This window comes from Sciurus carolinensis, chromosome 3 (genome assembly GCF_902686445.1).
Source record: "Sciurus carolinensis chromosome 3, mSciCar1.2, whole genome shotgun sequence".
Lineage (NCBI taxonomy): Eukaryota > Metazoa > Chordata > Mammalia > Rodentia > Sciuridae > Sciurus > Sciurus carolinensis.
Window position 1 is genome coordinate 32123403 of NC_062215.1, and position 6604 is coordinate 32130006.

Genomic DNA, 6604 nt, shown 5'->3' on the forward strand with positions numbered 1-6604 from the left:
ATTTTGGTGTGCGCAGGCTTCTCTGTCTCTTCCTGGTCTGGGTTAACTTGGATGGGGCCCCTTAGGCCAGCAGGGCTTCTCCTGGGCCTCCTCTTGGGCTGCTTCAGCCCTCCTGCACTCAGTAATTTCACAGGGCGGTGCAAGGATCAGGGTGTGGAAGCAGGAAATTAGTAATGACTGGACTGGGTGAGGGTGACTCTTGTAATTTTAAAGAAAAGCTTAAAAATTAATTGGTTCTCTGCTTTGCAGCTTTATTCTGCTGAAGCCAGAAAGAAAAGTCAAGATGGAGCATTTCCCACTGTGACGCCTTTTATTTCTGGAAAGTTGAGTCATTTAATGATGATTTGAATATCAACAGCCCACTGGCCCATCCTTCCCCACACAGCTCCTGAAAATGTGCTCTCTTCCAGAGAAGGACATACTTGGTTCCTTTAGTGTCTTGGCAGCTCAAGTAGAACTTGGGCTCTCCTGTGTTTCCCAGACCATCATTGGACTCTTGCTGGCTGAGGTGGGGTGAGTTTTAGCCTTGGCCCACTGCTGCCATGGAAGTCATCCTTGGGCCAGCTGTGGGTAGAGCTGGAGCGGTGGGCTTTCCCTATTGGATGGAGGCCTGTTGATTGATTTGACAAGGTTTCAAAGAGAGGCTGGTGTTTTTTGTTGTTGTTGTTGTTGTTGTATTAAGGACCTCTGTGTCCTGGAGGAGGACACTTGAGGAGCATGTGGCTAATGAAAGCCTTGGTGCGCTGATGTGTACGGTCCTAACTGAATGAACAGAAAAGTCCCTAAGAGAGTGGAAGGTAAAATGTGGGCAGTATGTCTTTAGTTGTTTATTTAAGGAGTGGGTGCAGATGGAGGCTTGTGTTAGTAATGTCATTTCACCTGCAGGGATACTTGCTGAGTCACAAATACCTATTTCCTCTGCAGGGTTTCATCCCAGTGCATTCAGTAGATTGAAGACTTAAACTTAATCACCCTTCAGGTCCCAGGGCATGAAGATCATCTTAGGACCTGGCCATCATCTTGTTTCCTTGCTAACAATTAGCCCTGGATAGTGCCAGGTTGAACTGGCCTATTAAGTCTCCTTTCCCACTTTAATGAATAGTAAGTCTGTAGCCAGGGTTGACAAACTCCTTTTCTTTTTGTAAAGGGGCCAAATAGTAAATATTTTAGTCTTTGCAGGCCAAGAAGCAATATTGAGGATATTATGTAGATACTTATACCATAACAAGAGAGAAAACAAATTGACACAAACTTCTTTCACTGATGAAATTCAAAGTACAATAACAGTAATTGAGTACAGCTTTTTTGTAATACCAGTTTGTTGTTGGGAAGAATGGATATTATTTTCGGGGAGTAATGATTTCCCTAACTGCAAGTCAGAGTTGTCATTTTGTATTATCGAGTCAGTTACAGGTATTCATGGGTAAGACCATTCTTAGTTTGCAGGTCATATAAAGACAGACAACAGACCAGATCTGGCCTCTAGACTGCAGCTTGCCAGCCCCTGGGGAGCAACATAACCAGGAATCCTAGTTGTGGGGCCGAGAGCCTATGGGTGTAGAAAGTCCCCGGTCCTAGGCTGTGCTTTGTTGGAGTGACTGGGAGGTGTTGCTTGGATGCCACGATACTGGAGTTGTGTTTATTTAATAAATGGTGGCAGAGGCCAGGCGCTGGGTATACAGAAGTGAAAGGGATGGTCAAGGTCCTCGCCCTTACCTTCAAAGTTGGAGCAATGTTAAGTAAATATAAAATATGATTCCCTAGTGATAAATGTTGTTGAAGAGTTGGATGAAGGGATATAAGCAATGTTAGAAGAGTTGTTTTATGGAGCACCTCTGTAGGAAGTCGTGATTTGAATGTGTCCCCCCCCAAATTTCACTTGGTAGGTACTTAATTCCCACATTCATAGGTTAATAGCATTTGGAGTTGGGGACTTTGCAAGGCAATTAGGATTAGATGAGGTTATGAGGATGGAGCCCCCATGATGGCATTAGGGGTTTTGTAAGATGGCAAAGGAACCTTGCGTGGTGGTGCACACCTGTAATCCCTGCCACTCAGGAAACTGAGGCAGGAGGACTGCTAGTTCAAGGTCAGCCTCAGCAACTTGTGAGACCCTGTCTCAAAATTAAAAATAGAAAGGTCTGGGGATTGTAAGAAGAAGAGGATGGGGGAGACAGAAGCGGGCACACTGCGCTGTCTGGCTAAGGGATGCTTTCTGCCATCTTAAGAGGGAGCAAGAAGACCGTCACCAAGTAAGTGCCCCACAGATGCCAGTGGCACACTTTTGGATTCATAGCCTCCGGAACCGTGAGCTAAATGAACCATTCTTTATAAATGAAGAGGTCTCAGATACTTTGTTAAAGAAACAGAAAGTAGACTAAGGCAGAGACATCGGGAGAGAGATGGGAGTTAAGGGGAGGAAGGCACCACCGAAGTTTTGGGTGAGGCAACAAAAAAAGATGGTTTTGGGCAGGAAGAAGCTTGGTGCCTCTGAGACAGCAGGAAGGCAGAGTGGCGGAGTGCAGGGCCCTGAGGAGGAGGGGGCAGAGAGGAGTTAGAGAGGAGGCCGGGGCCAGATAAGAGGAACCTTGAAGCTCATACAAAGGAGCTTGTGATGGGACATGGAGGGAAGGCGTGGAGCCAGTGAGTGATGCAATATGATTAACTGTTGAAGAAGATCACTCCAGCTGCTGGCTAGAGAGAGGACTGGAGAGGGCAGGGGTGGGAGTGGCTTTTTGGGGCCACAGAATTTAGTGTTGGAAATAGAGATAGTCTGACAACCGTGGAGTCTGTGGTCAGCATGCATTCAGTGTAGTCTTCTGGGTCATATATAAGTCCCAATGCTTTTTGGTTTCAAATGACCAAAGTCAAAGTGAGCTCAAGGAGAAAAGGGAATATATTGACCCATGTAACTGTTAAGTCCAAGGGTTTTCCTGGCTTTGTCACAGCTGGTTCCAGGGGCACAAATGATGTCATTGTGGCTCTCTCTGTTCCTCTCTTTCCCCTCTCCTCCTCTCTGTGGGTTGGCCCCTTTCCTGCTTTTTTGCAGATAAATGTTTTCCATGAGTTGTTGAAGATGGCCATCGGGATCCTGGGTTCACACAGTTTGGCAACTCCAGTGGAAGCTCCCTGTTTGCTTTCAGCATCTGAGTAGCCTTTGCAGGGAAGTTCACTGATTGACTGCTGAGGTCACAGACCCAGATCTTAGACCAGGCTCCACTGATAGCCCCATGAGAACTGTGTTGCTTCCCAAGGTCAGGGATGTCCAGTGCTCTGTCCTCTTTGGTCTTCCTCATTTTTCTCTTCCTTCTCCCCTGGGGACTTTCCAGGGAATATGCTACTTGACCTTTTTGAGACTTAGTTTCTTTTTTGTCAAGTCATTGAGTTGCTAGGTACATGGACCAAGATAGCCAAATACTTGGGAAAATGCAGAGTGTCTTGCAGGGGATATCTGTGAATTGGTCTTTTTAAAGGCTTTTGCTCAGGGAGGAGAGATGAGGAGCAAGGAAGATGTTGTGTTTTCATTCTGGACCTTTCTACTTGTATATACCAGCTCTCCCCTCTTTGCATACCTTCTTTCAGGGCAAGCATGTTTCTTCATTTTTATCTTGATAATGTTACGCCCTGTTTGGATATTTTTAATTCAAAAAATAACCATTAGCTTTATTTAACATGTTACATGTTAGAATTTAAAGTACCATGCTCTAGTTAAATATTTCATCAACAACACTGTATAGAAATAAAATAATACACAAAATATATTCAAGAAAATGTTTTGATCTTTGATTTGAACAATAAATAAAAACACAGGCACTTCTCTACTGAGACAGGGAAGCAATCACTACTCAGAATGATAATTTTGTATAAGCAACATGTGAAAAGATGTCAAGAATAGAATCCTGGAGTTTTAAACTGATGGACCATGTAAGAAAAGGTCTGCAACTTCAGACCTTTCACTTCAAGTTCAAAAGTCACATTTTTTTTTTTTTTCTTGGTCCACAGTGAAAATTCATAAACCCATATGGTTGTCAGGGGCAGTGCGATTTCCAGTTAGCCATTATGGAGTCATCATCATTATTTTAAAAAATATCAAAATCAGATCATTATGATGATACCACCCAGCAAACCAAACACAAGAAAAATTAAACTGTTTCTTTATCATGACCATAAGAGCACAACAAGGTAGAACGGAATGTGTCATACAGTTCTTATCTTGCAAAATTAATTAATTAAATGGATTCAAGAAAATACTATGGGGTGACAGGAAATTTTGAGTGACATCCATTTGGTAGATAATATAGAAAAATTCATCCAAATCTCATGAAAATAAATGTAATTCCATTTCACAAAAACATCTGGGTCATGCATAGCAAAGTCTTCGCAGCCATGAGATTCATAAACACCTGAATTAGATAAATCAGTCATGAAAATGGAAGTAGGAATATTATATCATGTAGAAAAGCAAAACAAAAATAACTTCTCATGATCACATTCTAGGAACTTAAGAGTTCAGATGAGAAGGGAGGACAACTTAGAAAATAATAGCCACAAGCCAGTAGAAAAGATCAGAACCAGTCATTCCACCATATCATCCATAAAAATTATTAGCTTCTGCTTTCCCGTTGTCAGGAAAGGACCAAATTGAAGGGCTTGGAGGCCCTCAAATGGTTACTACTTATAAAGGTAATTCTGATGATTTAACATAGAAATTACCTAAATGTGAGCAAACAACATGAGAACAAGGCAAGATATGTCTTTTAGTGTAAAATTTAACCTGTATGTATTCCAGCATTTTATCTTATTTTATTAATTGTAGATGGACACAATATTTTATTTGTTCATTTTTGTGTGGTGCTTCACACACCACGTGCTTCACACTTGCCAGGCAAGCACTCTACCACTGAGCCACAACCCCAGCCCCTATTTCAGCATCTTAAATGAGCATTTTACAACCGAGACCAAATCATCTCTTGAGGTTTTTTACTAACATCAGATCTACGTAAGAACAGATGTCATTCTTGTTTTTCTTCTTGACATCCAATATCTTGAAGCCCTTGTGCTTTTTTGGAATAAGGCCGAGTTTTAGAAGGCACCTTTTAGTATAAATGCCATCAGTGGGGTAGAGAAGGACCTGGTCAGTTTTGTTGTACAGCCTTAGGGCTAGGTGGCCCCAGTAGAGGAATCCATCTTCCCCTGCATAAGGTGGGTAGACCCCAGAGAAAATATCCTCTTGGATGTAGTGCTTCAGTTTCTTGACTCAGTGAGGGCCAGCATTGTAGAACAAATCTTTGGCTTCGTGCTTGGGTAAGCAATTCAGGTAATTGAGAATGTGAGGAGTGTTCACAGAAACATCATCATTGCCCTTGTAAAGGAACTCGGTGTCTGGGCAGGGAGTACTCACCCACCTGAGAAACAGCACTTCCTTCAGAGACAAGTTGAACAAAGTGTCTCCGTAGTTCCACACAAGAATGTCCTGGTGCTTCTCACTCTCAAATTTCAGCATGTTTGAAAGGTCAGGGTGGTTGGCCTCTGTGGGGGTATAGCCCATCAAGAAGACAGTGTGGTTCCCCACCTTAGTTTCTCTGCCCCAGGACTTGCAGATAGCTTGCTTTCTGGGGAAATGTGGAGTGAGGGACTTAATCACCAGTAATAAGTGTTTCTTTGTGCATTTATTCGGTTGATCTCTAAGCAGTAAATAATTTCTACCTCTCAAATACAGGAGAAAGTCTTTCAGTCTGTAAGGCAAACTCTTAAAAAATCTGTCACAACTGACCTGACTCGGGTCAGGTTCACAATAATTCAGATGGCTTATTTTTGAAGACCAGTGTACATTCCCTCTCTGGTTGGCCAACATGCTCAGAATGGGATTGTACCGCTTGTTCAGCTTTTCTTGTTCTCTGTTCCAGTAAACCTGTGAAGGAGAGCTAAATATCTCCCAGAACCTTTTTAGTGGGTATAACTACTTTCCCCATTCCATTTTTTACTTGGCTGGTGCTTTTGGAGACTTCAATCAGATAAATGACGACATTGCCATCATCAGGATGCCCAACAACCTTATTTTTCGACGTCGAACACGCATTAATAACATCGCGGCCAAGAGCAGCTCCATCTCTGTAGGGCGGGGGTGGGAGATCTCAGCAGCATCCACGGCCTTCACTCTGTGCGGCTCAACCTGGCGACCGCCGCCAATCACGCTCCCTGCACGGCGCCGGATCCCACGGACCGGCGGTGTCTGTGGCGTGCTCAGCACTTGTTGCTGCCGCTGCCGCCACCGTGTCTGACTCCGCGGCGCAGGCAACCCGGCTCTCAGTGCCCCCTCGGGGCTCCCACCGGGCCCCACCCCTACCCTGGTCCCTGCCGGACTCCCTTGGTTGGATCTTAAGTAGAAATCCTTGGGTTCCTGGCATGGGAGAACCACCCCAGAATAAGACAGGTCGGGTTTTGTCTGTCAGCCACACTTTAGCAATTTGACATAGACATTATTTTAGATTTGCAGGGAGGAAAGGACAACACGTTCTGTATTGATAAGATTTCAGCAAGACTCAAAAAAAAAAAAAAAAAAAAAAAGAAGAAAACCAAAACTTAATGCATTACCATGTAACGC

General features: G+C 43.7%; 1 pseudogene; it reads right to left on the reverse strand.

The window, feature by feature from the left end:
• Positions 1–4925: 4925 nt before the first annotated feature.
• Positions 4926–6079, reverse strand: LOC124979000 (N-acetyllactosaminide beta-1,3-N-acetylglucosaminyltransferase 2-like; annotated as a pseudogene).
• Positions 6080–6604: the final 525 nt, after the last annotated feature.